The sequence below is a fragment of the Macaca nemestrina genome, chromosome 14 (assembly GCF_043159975.1).
Source record: "Macaca nemestrina isolate mMacNem1 chromosome 14, mMacNem.hap1, whole genome shotgun sequence".
Taxonomy (NCBI): Eukaryota; Metazoa; Chordata; class Mammalia; order Primates; family Cercopithecidae; genus Macaca; species Macaca nemestrina.
In genome coordinates this window covers 50,451,645-50,471,553 of record NC_092138.1, presented here as the reverse complement: position 1 = coordinate 50,471,553, position 19,909 = coordinate 50,451,645, and the positions used below count along the sequence as shown (strand labels likewise).

Genomic DNA, 19,909 nt, shown 5'->3' with positions numbered 1-19,909 from the left:
AGAAAAAGTGAAAGCATAATTACATGCTTAAGAAAAATCTCTACCAATATGAAGTTACTTTGTTAATATATAATTTGATTTGTGAATGAATCATCAACTGTTGCTAAAACTATTAAGTTAAAGGAAGATAGGGAACTTTATATTAGAGGGATCAGGATGATCCCACTTGAATTGATTGATTCGTCTTAGCATCACTAAAAGTAAGAATACCACACACATTGTATCCTCACGAGGTGATGGAATAGGACATACACAGGCTTCTGTAAGAATACTGTTACCTAAAAACATTTGCCACTAATATACACAGCTCTCTACATTTAATTTCCAATTTACAAGAAATATATGAGATACAAGAACAAGGTACCTCTTCTAGGACAATACCACTTGCAGAGCAATAGGTCAAGTCCAGAATTTGGGACACTTTACAGGACAAAGGACTCGGTTTCTCCAACAAATCAATGACAAGGGAGAAAAGGAGTGGAGGTTTTGTACAGAATAAGTGACTAAACACACATAATAACCAAATTATGTTATATTTGGGAAACTTACATGATTCTGATTTCAAAAAACCAATTCTACTAAGACAACCTTGGCACAACTGAGAAATTCTGAAATACGGACTGTATTAGATAATATTTAGGAATTGGTATTAATTTTTTTAGGGTTGATAATGAATGGCCTAGTAATTGCACTTTAAGAAGTCCTGATTAATTAAAGACAATTACTTTTAAAAAAAAGCTAGGGAGGAAAAAATGTTAGAAAAACAAGACTGACAAAATGTTGATGCTGTTGAAATTAAGTTCATTCACTATATTCCCTATTAATGTGTGTATGTTTTAAATTGTCCACAGTAACACATTTTTAAAAATAAAAGAAAATAGAAAAAAAAGTAACTAGAGATTGTAAGATTGCAATGTGAACTGTTAAAAAAACTTATTACCATTTTCAACCGTTAATCTGTGTGGATGAAAATTTCCTTGATGATCTGCAACAAAACCAAAATACAAAATCACAATACAAAAATAAACTGGAGGCTGAGGCATATAGAGATTATCATTTTTATTCATAATCATTCATTTCAATGTTATGCTCCTTATAATAGCTTCATGGTTCAGACTGACTTTATAATAAGAGTATGCTATAAATTCAAATGTAAAATAGCTTTATTTTGAATAATAAAACATTTATTTTGAATAACAAAACATTTATCTGAAGTTCTCAGTAAGATATGTGGAGGTGGAGAGACAGTCTAAGACCTTAAAAAAGGTTTGAAAATGTTCTGCCCTAGACTATTACTTTCACCTGTTTCAGTTTTGCTTTGAACAAAAAATGTTACAATTTACAACTCAAAGTGAAGAGGTTGCTATTAAGTATCAAGAAAGACGTTACATATAGTTAAGAGAATATGATAATCTTGCAAAGAATAAATTAGAGTCTGGATGTGGAAGAATACTTGGTCTAGAAGACCTCTTTTAAAAAATGGATTGCAGTTGGGCGCAGTGGCTCACACCTGTAATCCCAGCACTTTGGGAGGCCAAGGCGGGAAGATCACTTGAAGTCAGGAGTTTGAGACTGGCCTGGCCAACATGGTGAAGTGCCATCTCTACTAAAAATACAAAAATTAACCAGGTGTGGTAGCACACACCTGTAATCCCATCTACTTGGGAGGCTGAGGCACAAGAATCGCTTGAACCCAGGAGGCAGAGGTTGCAGTGAGCCAAAATCGCACCACTGCACTTCAGCCTGGGCAACAAAGCAAGACTCCATGTACATAGATAGATAGATAGATAGATAGATAGATAGATAGATAGATAGATAGATAGGTAGATAGACAGACAGACAGACAGACAGACAGTGATTACAAAAGTACTTGCAAAGGAGACCAGGAATTTCCTCAGATAATGGCCCAGAGCTTTTCCATAAAGCATGGAAGAGATACCTAAGCCAGAAAAAGGTTGCAATACCTGTCATTCCTTCATTCAAGAAATATTTATGAGATGCCTACCTTGTGTCAGACACTATACTAAGCACTGGAAATACAGAGAAAAATCCCTGCCCTTATAGATTACATTTCTAGTAGAGGGAAGATAAGAATAAGCAAAATAGTAAATTATATAGCATTTCTGAAGATAAGTGTTATGGATAAAAGTAAACCAGGGCAGAGGATAGACAGTATTAGAGAGAGGTTTCCATTTTTAAAAGGATGGTCAGGGAAAGCCTGAGGAAGCACTCAAGTAGACTGAAAGGGGCTAAAAGAGCAGTTTCATCATCTCAGAAAAGAAGATTCTAAGCGGAAAGAGTAGCAGTGCCAATGCCATGGTGAAAGCAGGCCTCCGATGTCTGAAGAACAGCAAAGAGGCTAATTTGAGCAGATTAAGTGAGAGACGGAGAGAGTGGCTGTAAATGGAGTTGGAGAGGCAACAAATGGGTCAGATCATGGCAAGCCTCACAGGACAATCCCAAGACTGCCTTTTACTTTGGGTGGTAACAGGAAGCCACGGGAGAGTTTGGGGCAGAGAAGAGAACTAACTCATGTTTTTATAAAATCACTCTGGCTGCTGTTCTGACAATACTGCAAGGGGAAAGAAAGAAGCAATCCGTTAGAAGGCCAGGACAGATTGCAAAAAATGGCCTTCGGTTGCTCCCAGTCTCTGTATACAAAGCGCTTTACAAAGTGACTTTGCTGCTCCCCTCGGAAAAAAAATAGACTAATTTTCTATCCCCTTCATCTGGCTTGACCTGGTGACCTGCTCACACCAACAGCAGGGAAAGTGAAGCTGTAGAAGTTCTAAGTCCAAGCCTCAAAAGGCCACATAGTTTCCTCTTGTTATCTTGCTTCCACTAGACCCACCATGTAAAGAAACATAAACATGAGATAGTTTACTGAACCATGTAGAGCAGAGACAAGCCATCTCAGGTGAGGCCTCCAAACCTACCAGTCCCCATCACTACATGAGTGAGCATGGGCAAGACCAGCAAAAGAGCTGCCCCCCATCTACTCCAAGCCCAACCTAAGCTGCCAACCACAGAATCACAAACTAATAAATAACTGTTGGTTTAAGCCACAAAATTTTGGGGGTTGGTAACAATAGATAACTAATACAGAGGCTACTGCAAGATCCGGGACATAAACAATGGGGGCTTAGACTAGGGTGACAGCAGTGGGTAGTGACAAGTACATAGATTCTAAATACATCGTGAAGGCATAGCCAACACGCTTTCCAAAGTAACAGTATATATATAGATTATGAGAGAAAGAAGAGCCAAGGATGATACTCAGGTTTTTAGCCTATGTCATGAAAAGGATGCAGTTTCTATTAACTAAAAGAGGGAAGATTATAGGTAAAAAAGGAAATACAGTTTAGTTTGAAATATATATTAGTCATCCAAACAGAAAATGCTGAGTAGGCACTGGATATACAGAGTCAGGAGTTCAAGGGAAGACCAGACTGAAAATATAAATTTGAAAGCTAGTAGGGTATTACTAGTATTTAAAGCTAATATTTAGGCCAGGCGCCGTGGCTCACACCTATAATCCCAGTATTTTGGGAGGCCAAGGCAGGTGGATCATTTTTCAAGACCAGCCTGGCCAACCTCTCTACTAAAAATACAAAAATTAGCCTGGTGTGGTGGGGTGCACCTGTGGTCCCAGCTACTCAAGAGGCTGAAGCAGAAGAATCGCTTGAACCCGGGAGGCGAAGGTTGCAGTGAGCCGAGATCGTGCTACTGCACTCCAGTCTGGCTGACAGAGGGAGACTCCATCTCAAAAAATAAATTGGCCAGGCGCAGTGGCTCACGCCCATAACCCCAGCACTTTGGGAGGCCGAGGCGGGTGGATCACGAGGTCTGGAGATCGAGACCATCCTGGCTTAACACAGTGAAACCCCATCTCTACTAAAAATACAAAAAATTAGCCAGGCATGGTGGCGGGCGCCTGTAGTCCCAGCTACTCAGGAGGCTGAGGCAGGAGAATGGTGTGAACCCGGGAGGCGGAGCTTGCAGAGATCGCGCCACCGCACTCGAGCTCAGGGGACAGAGTGAAACTCCATCTAAAAAAATTAAATAAATAAATAAATAAATAATAAAGCTAATATTTAAAGGCTGAATGATATGATCCAGAAGTATAAGGTCTAATGACTGAGCCCTGAAGCACTTCAGTGTTAACAGCACTCTTATCAGGGAGATAAGGAAAAACCTGTAAAGGAGTCTAAAAAGGGACAATAGGTAGCAGGAAAACCAGGAATTGTGGCATTTTTGCTAATAAAGGAAAAAAGTGTTTTAAGAAGCAGAGAGTAGGCTGGCACAGTGGCTCACTCCTGTAATCCCAGCACTTTGGGAGGCCGAGGCAGGTGGATCACTTGAGGTCAGGAGTCCGAGACCAGTCTGGCCAACAAGGTGAAACTCCATCTCTACTAAAAATACAAAAATTAGCCGGGTGTGGTGGCACATGCCTGTAATCCCAGCTACTCAGGAGGCTAAGGCAGGTGAATCACCTGAACCCAGGAGATGAAGGTTGCAGTGAGCCAAGGTCAGTGCACTCTAGCCACTGCCACTGCACTCCAGCCTGGGCAACAGAGTGAGACTCTGTCTCAAAAATAAAAATAAAGAAGCAGAGAGTGACTAGCTGTCTCAAAACAAACAAACAAACAAACAAAAAAACGCTGACAGATCAACTGAGAGGTAGAAACTTGGAAGAGACCTTTAGATTTGGGAAAAAGAAAGGGCGAGGCATAGTGCCTCCACCTGTAATCCCAGCACTCTGGGCTGAGGCTGGAGGACTGCTTGAGGCCAAAAGTTCAAAACCAGCCTGAGCAACATGGTAAGACCCCACCTCTACAAAAAGTAGAAAAATTAGCCAGGTATGGTGGCGCACATCCACAGTTCTAGCTACTCAGGAGGCAAGGCAGAAGTACCACTTGAGCCCAGGAGTTGAAGGATGTGGTTAGCTATGATCACACCACTGCACTTCAGCATGGGCAACAAAGCAAGATTCTGTCTCTAGAGGAAAAATAAAGTCACTTTTAGAAAAGTGACTTCTCAGAAAAGTTACTTTTAGAAGAGTAATTTTTTGATAGAGGTGAGGGAGAAAACTGGATTAAAGTGAGTTTAAGAAAGAATAGAAGGAAAGTAACTGGACATGAGTATAGTTATACCATAAGGGGTAACAAATAAATTGTGCAGTGGCTTAAGCAGGAATGGGGTCAAAAGCTATTATTTTAACATGGAAAAATACCAGCATACTTGCATTACTGAAGGGAATAATCCAGTAATGAGGGAAAATGCTATGTTCAGAGGCAGAGATGCTGGAACCAAATCCTTGGAAAGGTAAAAGGAATGAGACCTAGTGCATGAGTGAGGAGCTGTCCTTAGAAACATACTGTAGATGAGAAAATAACAGATGGCAATCTTAGGTAAATGCAGGTATGCCCACCTCCCACATTCATGGTAATTTTAATTCACATTAAGGCGTTTTCTACACCTCTGGGCCCAGAATTGACCTAAAAATACTCAACATAACCTTCTAATCCTACCAATAGATAAGAATTGGCACACATGATGAAATGTATTTACAAAAGTATTTTGGGAGTTCAGAGGTCAGGAAAAGGTACATAAAAGCAAATAGGCCACACTGTCCATCCTTTCTCCAACAGATAACACAAATATTCACTGGAGACATATATGTTATTTTTAAATTTAGAAACAGTACTATGCCAACTGTCCTACTCTAACAGAAACTATAATGACTTGATGGATAAATGTTAACAACAGAAAGCTTCATCAAAATTTAAATTCTGGGAAACTGCCCCTTCTCGGGGTTATGATGGGCAGCAAGATGGCGTCTGCCAGTAGGGTTGTTCAGGTAGTGAAACCACACACTCCATTAATAAGGTTTCCTGACAGAAGAGACAATCGTAAACCCAATGTATCAGAAGCTTTGAGATCAGCAGGGCTACCATCTCACTCTTCTGTAATTTCACAACATTTAAGGGAAGTAAATCACCAGATTTGCTGATGTATCAGGATCCACCAGATACTGCAGAAATAATAAAAACATTACCTCAGAAATACAGAAGGAAACTTGTGTCTCAAGAAGAGATTGAATTTATCCAACGTGGAGGTCCTGAATAACCATGGTGGCTGCTGTTTGTCATCAGACAATAGAATTATCTTTACAATAAAGGACTTCCAAAATGACATATGAGAAACTGTATATTAAACACCTTTAATAAATACTATGAAAAAATGAAATATAGAAAATTTAGATGGACACTTGTATTCCCTAATTTATGTATCTTGGTCAGCTTCTCCACAAGCTTACCTAATTATTTATATACTTTATACTTATTAAAGTATACATTTTTAAATAGCCTATTAATTTAATCTTGATTATCAAACATTACCAGTGTTGAACTATTAAAAGCACATAATGTATAGTAAACTATCATAGGATTCTTATAATTTCACTTTTCTTTCTGTTTAGACATGGAAAAATTTATCAGTCAGAATTGCTGTTTTAGGTATATGATTTTCCTGAAATTGGGTGAGGATCAGTGAAATAATGACTCTATTACTTGTTCTTAATTCTCTGTTCTCTAATGTTTTTTCATTCACAAGTTTACTGGAGTATAACTGGCTTAATAAGTATATCCTACTTTGAATGATAAAAATATAGTCAAGCTAAAATAGGTGACTATACTATTAAGATGGAGGCGATCATACAAAAGGTTCCAAAGAAAGTCAAAGAGCATAAAACGGGAAATAATTAAGAGACCAAAATGAATATAGCATAGGAATAAAGATTTCACTAGAAATTGCAATTTATTATGTTTCAGAGATTGTAAGGAAGTCTTATTCTTTGGTTTATTTTACTGTTTTATGATCTTGTATGCAAATCCTGATAACCATTAACTTTCTCAAACTTAATGTCTCAAAGCCTCATAAAATCAACATAAATATGTACTTACTAAGCAGTTTATGAAACTTTCATGGGGCCCCTCCTGTGCCAAGGGTATGTATATTATGAAGCAAAGCCTCACAAAGCTAAATAAATTATCTTCCATACCTTTAAAAAAAAAAAAAAGTAAAGTCCAAACTACTAAAAGCTATCCATATGCTTCAGAAAAGTGCTGTCACCCTTACACCCAAATCTAAGCTCTTTCTAACCTGTCTTCTCCTCTAAATAATCTTTCTTCGCTCTCTCACTCCTTCCCAAGCTTTTATACTGACACCATAGTCAATAAGCTTTCTTATATCCTCAGCCTCTTCACTAGATGCTCCCTCCCTAGGAGGTACTAGATGTACCTCCTAGGCCTAATATAAACTAAACTCCCCTTCTTTGGTGGCCCCCATCAGTAAAGGTTAATCATCCCTCCAAGCCCAAGGCCCAGAAGAATGTTTCCAGACCACTCGCCCCATCCCACCCCCACCCTCTGTGCCTTTGAGGGTGTAATATCTAAGTATCTTCATCTCTCACATATACTGATCCATATGCAATCTAAACCTCAGAAATTAGGATCACATTCTACCCTTTCTCCCTGGGTACCACAGTCATCTATAGTCATCTGGGTGAGCAATTCATCCAACGCACCACCAGTCTCATTGTTCCTGAACACCTCCATTTCTACCATCTATATCCACAGCCAAACACTACATGCTATCTATACCCTAAAAATCTTAAATTCCAATATTCTACTCTGACCAGAATATTTCCATCATTTTCATTATCTCCCTTTTAGCTACAAACACTTGTATATTTACTTCATCCAGACTTTTAATCATTTTAATCAATTATGTTATCTCAATCTTTCAGCTCCTCCTGGCTCTATCATCATCCCTATCCAGTCTAAACTTCACATTCCATCACTCTGACCATTCTTTCAACAATATTTTCAACTCATTTGCATTCTCACCATATGCACATAACAAAATCCAAATACTGTATCAATCCAACTACTTATCATCTCTGGTTCTAGTGAATTTTGCTGCCAAAAGTCACAGAATCATATGAACTAGATTATTACAAATTAATGATCCTGGCCTATCTGGGAAACCTTCCAAAAACTGTAGTTGGCTCTTTCTCCTATTCCCAATGGCATCTGACCAGTCTCTTCTTGTTGAATTCTCTCCCTCCTTATCTTCTAGACGTCCAGTATCATTAGGCTGTTCCTTCTGTCTTTTTCACTGAGTCATCTTACAGAGCAGTGTTTCCCAGGGTTTCCCTTCTGTTTTATTCTTTCTTATTCTATAAACTCTCTCTTAAGCATCATCCATTCTCACACTGTTTTAACCACCTATAAGTTGATAGCATCCTAATCTCTATCTCCAGCCTAAAATCCTCTCTTTATCTCCAGACCAAAGCTGCCAAATGCCCACTGAACAGCACCAATTGTGTGACCCAAACCCATGTCCAAGGCTACTGATCTTATTCTCCCCATATATCTGATATTCCTAATGTGATTCCTATCTTGGGAAGTCATAAACCTAGGAGGTATCCTTGACTCCATCACTTCTTCATCCCCTACATCCATCTGGCCACTAACTCAATCACCTTAATATAGCTGGAATTCATCCTGTTCTCTCAAGCACCACTGCATTTTCGGAGTTCTGTCATATGTAATGGAAATGTTTGCCTTACTCCACTACAATTCATTCCTCACATTGCCTCACGAAACTGATCTTAACTTTCTTCCACTTAAAATCTATTACTCATGGATCACCACAGCCTCCAGAATAAAGCTAAAAATGGCTAACATGGTGTGGAAGAGAGCTTTCATTACTTACTCCTTGTTTACTTTTTAAAGTTCATCTCTCTATTCTCTCTCTTAACACATTAGGGGTCTATGTTCTGTCTCTAACCTATCTGTTTGTCCTCACTGCTTTCTTGTGCCTGGAATGTCTTATTCTCTAATATCACCAACTAATTCCTACTCACTTTCACACTTTAACTGAGATGAAAATTCCTCCATAAAGCCTTCTCTGAATCTCCTCAAACCTCACACACAGTTTTCTTCTATCCCCCACTATACTATGTAAACAACTAATCATAATGTTTATCCCATTGTATTTTGGCATTATTTATGGAGTCCATGCAACACTGTAAGTTCCTTAAAGAAAATTTAAGGACCTAGTATCGAAGTAGTTGCTGTCTTTACTGAACAAAGGAATAAATAAAAAATAGAGAATACAATACCTTTAATAACTAAGAATCTTTAAAAAATCACATTTACTTAAATGTTTCAACAATTAAAAACATTTAATAAAAAGTATCCTCCATTCCTCTCCATGTGTATGTCCTAATAGCATATACTAAAATCAGGTTTGGTTACATAACCCAACATGCGCAATGATTGGAAAGCAAAGTAGAACTTAAGACTACATTATGAAAGCAGGTAGGCCAAATAGAAAGGCTTGTCAAGAGAGAAGGAAAGATAAACCCTGGCAACCAAAAAAACTTCATAATAAAACTACAGTTACAACACTCATAATTACTGTATGACATTTGTTCAACATACTTATCAACCAAATTAGTAAGAACTCATCTGACCAAAAGGAGAATAGAAGATACCTTCAAAGGCATAAACCTCCAGTTTAGGAGCTTCAGTGGAAAGCTTCATTGGTCCCCAGGCAAGTGAAAAGATAAGTCTTTAAATAAATAATGGTAATAAACTGACCATCTATGCAAGTTGAATTCTCAACTTCCTTTGGCCTAAAGAAATGTTTTCCCATCATGAACAGTGGCAAGCTATACAGTATTTAAAGTCAAGGGTTTTGAAACATTTTCAAAATATATAAAACTAAAGTAACTCAGACTAATTAAATGAAAACCAATATAAACTTTTAAAATCATAAATGCAATTTTATTACTTCCAATATGACCTGAGTAGGGAAAAAAAAAACAACAATGAGGCCAGAAGTACTTAGAGGGTTATAAAAACTATATGTCAATCCATTGTTTGAAAACAGATGGGCTCTTCCACATCACTTAAAATTTTGTTGTTTCAAATCATTTACATGGAGGAAATTCACAAATATCCCTTGTCCCTTGTCCGATTAGCTTAGCAAATCTTCTTTTATCATGTGGAAATAGTAACAAAACCTCCATCAATCTATTACTAATTGTGAATCACAGACTTATACTCATGTAAGTATAGCATACTTTATTATACATCTCTAGATCTATAGATTTCTCATCTCCTAAAGAAATACATACTACCCACTTGATCAAAATTTAAATTATCACCCTAATTTTCCTTTTGTACTTAAACCAAGTTCATTGTTATACATCAAGAAAAACTGATTAAGATCAAGTTTTGCTATAGACTAATAATCCTGACACTATTATTTCCTTAGACTTCCTCCAAATATAGTTATTATTTCTCATGGTGTTTTGTTTTTTTTTCCGCTAGAATGTTAATGTCCTCAGCTCTTGAATTTTCCCCCTTAACTTTCTAATCTTGATCAGGTCCATTTCTAGAACTGAAAGATGTAGCACTGACATGAAGGGATCGCTTGAGGTCAGGATTTTGAGACCAGCCTGACCAACATGATGAAACCCTGTCTCTAATAAAAATACAAAAATTAGCTGGGCGTGGTGGCATTCGCCTGTAATCCCAGCTACTTAGGAGGCTGAGGCAGGAGAATGACTTGAACCCGGGAGGCAGAGGTTGCAGTGAGCCGAGATCGCAGCATTGCACTCCAGCCTGGGTGACAGAGTGAGACCCTGTCTCCAAACAAAAACAAACAAACAAACAAAAAATGTAGCAAACGCAAATATTTAAAAAGTTATATTTTCTTAAATTTTCCAAACTCTTGATACTGATATACACAATTTAATTCAACTAATCATTTGTGGACAATATCCCAAAAGTATCATGAACCTAAGAATATTATGCCTCAGACTGTTTCATAAATCATTTTAGACAGGGGTGGGGGGTGGGGGGGTAGGCCAAATGATTTACTGATAAGCACCATCAATCAGTCAACAAATGAAAAACTCTGGTTACACCTCCACGAAAATTTTGATTTCAAACTATTTATTGACCTGGTTATCAGGCGTTAACTGGAGGCAACAATCAATTAAAATCCAGTAAATTTGGGGTTAATGAAACAAATGTTAAAATAGATACAATATTGATAAATATTAGCCACGCAATGGTAACTTCCTAACATTGATTAAGTAAGCATTAATCAAGGCAGAGGTTTTAGCTTCCACTAATCTATAAAAGCAAGGCAAAATGCTTTGAAAATTGCATTTTTATGCAATTGCTTCAATATCATACCTTTGTATGTAACATTAAAAAGCTCATGATGACTACATTTCAAAATTTAGATGAGTCACAGTGCTTTCTACGCAGGAATTGGATGTGAATCAAAATTGTAAACATGCACTTGCTTGGTAGTCAAAAAGTGAATGTGGACAGATACAATGTTCGTTGACACAGTAAAACATAATCATAAAATACATCCTGTGTTTTTAAAATAGTTACTTCCTAACTGCTAACACATTTCAGGAAACATACCATCTACCCCTCCTCTCTTTGAAAATCTCAAAATTATACTAATCCCATTCCCCTTCTTACAGATAGGCCACTGAAACCTAGAGCCATTACTTATACAGTTATCAGGATTACACCCTCAGAGCCACCATAGTTTAAGGGATACTAGAACTTGAAAATAACAAAAAAAAAAAAAATTGCAACTCAAATCTGGACAATAAAACTAGCATATAAACTGTAAGAAAACGCAGGAAATGCCGATTTTAGTATCTGGTATGAGGCTGACCATCAAGGAATCCATCAAAAAAGTTTGGAAAGTATGAATGAATGACTGCATGAAATTGGCAGGATTTCATTGATTTCAAAAGCTCCAAATTCAGGAACCACACTGAGAGATCAGGACGCCACAGCTGAAACTAAAACTCATGAAGGGTAAGTGCAACACAACTGCACGTCTCCACACGTTAGCTGCTGCGAAAATTTCAAAACATATATCTAATACACGCTTTCTTCAGGTAATTGCCACAAGTGCGGACGGAGCCAGAGAACTAGGAGGCTGAAAACAGGCCCTGCTCACCCATAAGCCTTTGCATTATAAGTGGACATGATCTGAGTGAGTCACCGGGAATGAGAAGGAGAGTCACCCAGGCCAGGCAGGACGCGGCCAGAACCTCCTGCTCTGTCCCCAACTAGGGAACCGGTCGAAGGAGAGTGGGACGACTGCAACCTGCTGCAGCAGGTATGCAAGAAGCGCGCCGACCGGCTTCCGAGTCGGGATCCCACTGAGTCCCACCGCAGCCACCACAGCCAGCCCTGCCCAGGTATCTCGTAGCTCCGTAACCTCATAAGGCCTAGTCCTCCAGAAGCTGAGAGCCCCGTCAGGACCGGACGAGGGCAAAAAGCAGGTCCTGCCCCGCTCCCGGCTGCCCCTCGCCGCGACGCGGCCTTGCCGCCACATGCTCCACTGCCCCGTCTCCCAGCTCAGCCCCAGCCCCGCAGGGCCTCAGCCGCCCTCCATGCAAGCCGATCGGGCCGCAGGCGGCGCGACCCAGCGGTTCCCGAGCAGGGGGCAGCGGTGGCAGCCCGCCGCCCCGCACGGCTTACCTCCCTTCTGCCACAAGCTCAGCCCAGCGCCGGCTGCCTGACGTGGCCCGCCCCGCCGCCTCGAACACCCGGGGGCGGGGACTGCAGAAGAGAGCCAATGGGCTGCACATCGCGAGGCCCTGTTCCGCCTCCTCCGCCTGTGGCCCGCCCTCCCCGACTCGCGCGCACGCGCGTCTGAGGCCCGGGCCGCGCACTGCGGTTGGAAGGCGGCGTGGGCGGCGGACCCGAGCTCCGCAGCTGAGCTGGTGCGGGGAGGGCTGCGCGCGGGGGCTGGCTGAGGAGCAGCACTGCAGTGAGGAGTTAGCCCAAGGAAAAGCATATTAAAGGAAACTGCCTAGAGATGCCACTGCAGCGTGCCCAGGTAGTCCTGTTGGCAGCCTGCCCCTATGCAGCTTTTGGCGATGCAAAACGGCTTCTTGGTATTTGGAGATTTTGTTTCCCGGGGGAGATAAATAATACTGATAACATTAAGGATTCAGAAAATTTAAAGCAGACAGCCGACTTGCCGCGAAGACACTTCGTTCTTCGCCTAGTACCTACGGCTTGGTGTCTTTACTTCACTTGGCCAACACAGAACACTGCAGCTCTCCACGCCACTGTGGTATATCCACTTGTTAGATAGTCCTGAGGGCGTTCTAGCCCAAGTGTTTCTGTTGATGTATTCTAGGGGGAACTGGCGCGAGTAATTATTGCTTGTTATTGCTGTTACGATTTTGCCCAATATTTACTGAATGATAAACATGTATTTTCTCCTGGGGCGGGGTGGGAGCTCCCACGTGGGAAGGCTGTGACAGACAGACAGCAGCCACGATGAAACACGCTGAAAAGAGCCAGCAGAAAAAATGAGGAGAGACTGGTATAACGGAGTGGAATTCCGGTTGCGGATGACAGAATGGAAATTATACGCAAGATGAAAGAGTTAAGGCAAATTACTCTAAAAATATCTGACTTAGTTGTTTCTAAACCCTGGGGCACCCTTAGGGGGAAAAAAAGTGCCTGGGTCTCCTCACTTGGTTGAAAAAGCTCTGCTGCGGGACCTTGACATTGATATTTTTCTAAGTTTCCAAAGTTATTTTAATGTGTAGACAAGAAGTTCTGTCTCTCATTTGAAGGAAGTGTTTGGTTCCCCGTCACCTCAGATAAGTAATTGTGTATCACAGACCGTTATCAATGTTCCCAATAACAGACTATGCATTCACTCTCTAAGAATTTATCTAAATTAATTTTGGGGCCAGGTGGGCTGGCTCACGCCTGTAATCCCAGCACTTTGGGAGGCCAAGGCGGGCTGAGTTCGAGACCAGCCTGAGCCACATGGTGAAACCCCATCTCTACTAAAAAAAAAAAAATACAAAAATTAGCCCGGCGTGGGGTTGCGCGCCAGCAGTCACAGCTGCTCTACTCAGGAGGCTGAGGCAGGAGAATCGCTTGAACCCGGGAGGCGGAGGTTGCAGTGAGCCGAGGTGGCGCCACTGCACTCCAGCCTCTGATGGAGTGAGACTCCGTCTCAATCAATCATTCAATCACTCAATCAATATTGAACCTACTTCAAGGTATTCAACCTCTGTTTTCCTTTGCGTGAAAGGAGTTTTATAAGGCTTATAATTCCCTTTTTATGAACATTGATGATATTCTCTTTCAGTCTTCCAAATGCACCAGTATTTCTTTTAGGACTATTTTAATATTTTTTCTTCTATTCCTATATTTCTTGAGGCTCATTAGTCAAAATGATAATTAAACACATAACTATGTAAACAGCGCTGTTCTAAGTATATAAATTTATTTAATCCACAGAACAACTTTATGAGGCAGTTACAGTTATTACCCACATTTTATAAATAAGGAACTTGAGGTACAGCAGGTGAAGCACCTTGACCAAGGTCATGCACCTAGCTAATGGCCAGGCCAAAACTTGAATCCAAGCACCCTGGTTCTCAATGAATAAACGTACTGCCTCTGTTGTAGAAAGCCTGGTTTTAGGAACACACAGGGAAATGCCCATTTAAAGAATGATGTTGAGTCTACTTTTGACACTGACTTAGCATGTTCAAGCTGCTATAACAAAATATCTTAGACTGGGTAATTTATAAACAATAAAAATTTATTGTTCACAGTTCTGCAAGCCGGGAAGTCCAAGCAAGGTGCCAGCAGATTTGGTGTCTGGTGAGGTTCCATTCCTCATGGATGGTGCCTTCTGTGTATCATCACAGGGTGGAAGAGGCAAATAGATTACCTGAAGCCTCTTTTATAAGGGCACTACATGAGTCGTCATAACCTAATCACCTCCCAAAGGCCCCACCTCTTAATCCTGTAGCATTGGAGATTAGGCTTCAACATATTAATTTTGGGGGACACAAACATTTAGACCATAGCAGACATCTATCCTAGATTCAGATTTTGGGCAGGATTGAGGGACTTGACTATTAAACTTGGAGCCTAGAACCGACTTGACGGCTTTTACTGCAGATCTAGGGTTAAGCTGGAAGTCCATGGGCTCACCCCCTCCTCCTGGGGTATACTCCTTCCATACAGGAACTGCAATTCAGCAGGAATCATTTCACCTTTTATTTAATCTAACGCTATACCAGGCCCTGTGGTAGGCACAGGAGATACCAAGTTGAAAGACATATTCTAGAGCTTTATGGAGCCAGCTCATTCTGGAGACCAAGTCAGCAGCCACCAGATTGATTCTGACAAGACTACAGAGATAGACTTTTAGAACGAGAAAGGATCTCAGAAGTTACCAGTCCATGACAAAGTTTTCTCTGACAAATTCTGAAATTAAAAAATATGGACAATGTATTAAGTTTTCACAGAAATAAGAACCCTGGTTCCCTGACTCCTACTCCTATCCTCTTTCTACTGCGTACCTACTGAATAGCCTGCTTTACGCACTGGGATATAAATTTTTAAAAATTTAAATTTTTTTTGAGACAGAGTCTTGCTCTGTTGCCAGGCTGGAGTGCAATGATGCAATCTCGGCTCGCAACCTCCGCGTCTCGGGTTCAAGCGATTCTCCTGCCTCAGCCTCCCAAGGAGCTGGGACTACAGGCTTGCACCACCATGCCCCGCTAATTGTTGTATTTTTAGTAGAGACGGGGTTACACCATGTGGGCCAGGATGGTCTTTATCTCTTGACCTCATGATCAGCTCACCTCAGCCTCCCAAAGTGCTGGGATTACAGGAGTGAACCACTGCACTCAGCCAATAATAACAAATTTTAAAAGAAATTAAAGTGAAGGCTGGACAAAAACATTAGAACGGGTTCTAATAGTCCATCTATGTTGTTAGCCAGGAGGAAAAGGATTCTGCCTGCCTAATTAATCATATAACTAAATAGCTTACTTTCCTTCTGAGCTGAAAGCAAAGAATGGAGCCTGAAGGAATGTAGCTACAATTTATAGTTAAATTTTGATTGAGGTATAACCTAGGAAAGATCAGTTTAACTTAGTTGGGCAAACCTACATTTGATGCAGATGTTTGTAGCTCTACACAGCTGGTTCACTGACTTTCAGCCTAAGGAATATTTCTGAGAAACAGCAGAGAGAGGGTGGTCCTTCAGAGGGATTATAAGAGAATCACCTTCATTCATGTAACCTGTGGAGGGTGCGCTAGACTTAATTCCAGAAGGCCCAGCTCTGATGCAAATTTCAATTGAAGGATTAAAACACTTTTCAAATCTATATATTCTGGAATTGTACATGCAAAACTCTGCCTTTTAAATATTTAAGACAAACTACCGTCTTTAAGAGGTAGGCAGGCAGATAGTATTTCTCTTCAACTCCTTGTATTATTTCCACTGAAGTAGTTAAGCAGTTCTCTATTGTATAAGACCCTTTAGATAAGTACACGTTTTGAAGTCAGTGTAGAAGGGCCTATTGACTTTAACAACAACAAAAAAAGAGAGTAAGAAAAATGTGCCCACTCCCAAGTCATTAACACAGCTGAAAAGAATATGCTAACAAAAAAAAGACACTGTAGTCTGAATCCTATACTGTAAGGAAGGTCATGTCACCCACAGCATCAGGAGAGAGACACAAAGCCTTGAACTCAGGCCCAAGCATGCTGGGCTGGCTCAACACGCCCACGCATTCATCATCAGGCACGAAGACTGGGAGGAGAAATTCAGTACTAAATCACAGAGCTCTAGTGTCAGCACATCACAGAAAGCAATCTTATTAGATTTAATTAGATGTATGTGGCTTCAATGGCTTCCCATTTCTTTCTAAGTAAAAGCCAAAGTCCTTACAAAAGCCAGCAAGGCCATACGTGATCTCCTTCCCCTGCACCACACACCTCCATCCCCAACACACACACACACACACACACACACACAGGCAGAGTGTCTGTTGCCCCTTTGACCTTGTCTTCTACACACCTCCCCAACTTACTCAACCTGCCTCCTGGCTGCTGCAAGATCTTGGCATTTCTCCCCAGATATCTTTGTGACTCATTCCATCAGATCATTCAAGTCTTTGCTGAGATGTTACCTTCTGGATAAGGCCTTCTCTATCAGTCAGGATCCCAGCAAGAAACAGATGGTACAATCAAATAAGGAAAATTTGAAGAGTTTAATAAAAGCCTATAAACAGAGGTATAAGCAGGGATTAAAAAGATCACAAGGGAGACTCAGTAACATTGGGTGCCCCAAATCACCCCTGAGCTGAAAGCAGAAAGGAGAGAGAGTAGTTACAAAACACAAAGAAGCTATGTTTGGGGCATTTGGTCAAGTAACACAGCCAGTCCACAGTGACACTACAGGAAGGGGGTGCAGGGAATTAATATCGTCATTTCCCTCATTCTCCTCTCTCTTGATCTCCTGAAGCAAGGGGAGCCTGTGCTGCAGTTCATATAATTCAGCCTCCTGCAGCACTGTGAAGGGGCAAAAAGTGAATATCTGACACACTTACCTTGGTCACCTATAACAATTAGAGATTGCTGTGTAACAAACCACCCCAGAACTTAGTGGCTTACAATCACAAACATTTATTCATTCTCAGGATCCTGTGGTTTCCTAGGAAATTCATATTTAGGCTGCTTTTGCTGGTCCCTCCTGGATCTCTTTACATATCTGCAGTCAGCTTAAAGCTTGGCTGGTCTAGGATGACCTCATTCACATGCTTTGTAGTTTGCTCAAGGTCAGCTCAGACAATAAGAATGATGTAGCCATGTATCCCTACTAACTACAACCAATCACTTTTCTTACTAACAAGACAATATCAGATCCTTACTAATATTGACATACTATGTAATCCCCATGCTAAAAGTAATCCAAATTTTTATTTGACTCAGCAATGTTCCCCGCCCCAAGGGATAAAATGATTGATCTAAGCTAGCAATTTCTTTCTGAAATGGACCAGACAGTAAATTTGCCTCAAGTCTCTTTTTGTTCTTCCTAATATAATGTTTTTAATTCTTGGAGGTGCTGAGAGGATTTGATAAAGCAAAGGATATATAAAAACTTCAGTATATCTACATATACACACACACATACATACATTTTTTTTATCCATTCATCTTTTGACAAACACAGGTTGTTTCCGTATTTTGACTACTATGAATAATACTGCAGTGAACAAGAGTGCAGATATCTCTTTGAGTTGCCAGGTTCATTTCCTTTGGATCTATACTCAAAAATGGGATTGCAGTATCAGACATAGTTCTATTTTTAGTACTTTGAGAAACCTCCACACTGTTCTCCATCAGGGCTCTGCCAATTTACATTTCCACCAACAGTATGTAAGCATTCCCTTTTCTCAACATCCTTAACACTTGTTACCTTTTCTAACAGATTTGAGGTTATATCTTATTGTAGTTTTAAATTTCTCTGATGATTAGTGATGTTGAGCATTTTTTTTTCCCTATACCTATTGGCCATTTGTGTGTCTTCTTTGGAGAAATGTCTATCAGATCCTTAGTCCATTTTTTAATAAGGTTATTTGTTTTTTGTTTTTTGTTTTTTTTTTTTTTGCTATTAAACTGGGTTCCTTGTATTTTTTATATTAACCCTTTATCAGATAAATAGTTGGCAAATATTTCCCTCATTCTGTAAGCTGTCTCTTAACTGTGTTGTTTCCTTTGCTGTGCAAAAGCTTTTTGGTTTGATGCAATCCCACCTATTTTTGCTTTCATTGCCTGTGCTTTTGGGGTCATATTCAAAAAAAAAATCATTGCTCAGAACAAGGTCAAGAAGCTTTCTTCCTCTTCTAGTAATTTTACAGCTTTAGATCTTATGTTCGAATAAGATATTATGGAATATTTAATCCATTTTAGTTGACTTTAGCACATGGGGTGAGATAAGGGTCCAATTTCATTCTTCTACATGTGAATATCCAGTTTTCCTTGTGTGTTATTGTTTAAGATCAGTTGACCATAGATATGTAGATTTATTTGTGGGCTCTTTGCTCTGTTCCATTGGCCTATCTGTATATTTTTATGCCAGTACCATACTGTTTTCGTTACTGTAGCATTGTAATGTACTTTGAAATCAAGAAGTATGATACCTCTAGTTTTGTTCTTCTTCTTCAAGATTGCTTTGGCTATTCAGGGCATTTTGTGGTTTGATATAAATTCTAGGTTGCTTTTTCTATTTCTTAAATAATATTATTGAAATTTTATAGGGATTGTATTGAATCTGTAGATCATTTTGGGTAGTAGGAACATTGTAATGGTATTCTTCCAGTCCATGAACAGAGGATGTCTTTCCATTTATTTGTATCTTCTTTAATAAATGGATTTTGATATTTGAAAATTTCCTTTCCACTTGCATCGAAATCCAAAAATGCTATTGGAACTGTAGTTTGATCTTGGAAAATATATCTCCTGCAAATGTTTGTGGGAATGGAGCTCTTGCTTCTTTTTAAAACTTTGACAGCACAGGAACTATATTAAGCAGGTTGACATTACTTGTGATTGAAACAGCATTAGCTTTTGTTAAAATGACTTTACCATAATGTGAGTTTTGCACGTAAGCACTGTTTGCCTTGTAATTTTATATTGAGAAACATGATGAAGTCTGCAGCAAAAGCTAATTTTCGAAGCCACTCATGTTCAATAACAGTAATTGAGGGAGGTATTTCTCATTCCAGAAGTCTCAGGCCTGAGTTTTAAAAATTGCAACAAAACTTTACCACTGCTAAGCCATCAAACTGCTGTGTGATAGGGCAAATCAGGATATTCAGTTTCTATTTTTCACAAAAGTTTACAGAATTGATCATTAAGTCCACCCGAGTAAATGAAGTTCACCATTGGAGCTGCTGGGTCGGAAACACACAATAGATTCAAACACTTTCTGCAAATTACCTGCTGATGAA

General features: G+C 39.9%; 1 protein-coding gene and 1 pseudogene across 2 annotated transcripts in view; one reads left to right on the top strand and one right to left on the bottom strand.

Moving 5' to 3' along the window:
- LOC105465882 (focadhesin) overlaps nt 1-12,666 on the bottom strand; it is a 316,678-nt gene extending 304,012 nt beyond the window's left edge. Inside the window, exon 1 of one of the 2 annotated variants that reach the window (XM_071077854.1) lies at nt 12,600-12,666. The gene's annotated coding sequence lies outside the window, so the exon portion shown is untranslated. Of the gene's footprint in view, nt 1-940; nt 964-12,599 lie in introns of those variants that run through there. The other variant, XM_011714536.3, reaches the window with a different exon arrangement.
- LOC105465883 (alpha-ketoglutarate dehydrogenase component 4 pseudogene) lies at nt 5,802-6,283 on the top strand (annotated as a pseudogene).
- Nucleotides 12,667-19,909: the final 7,243 nt, after the last annotated feature.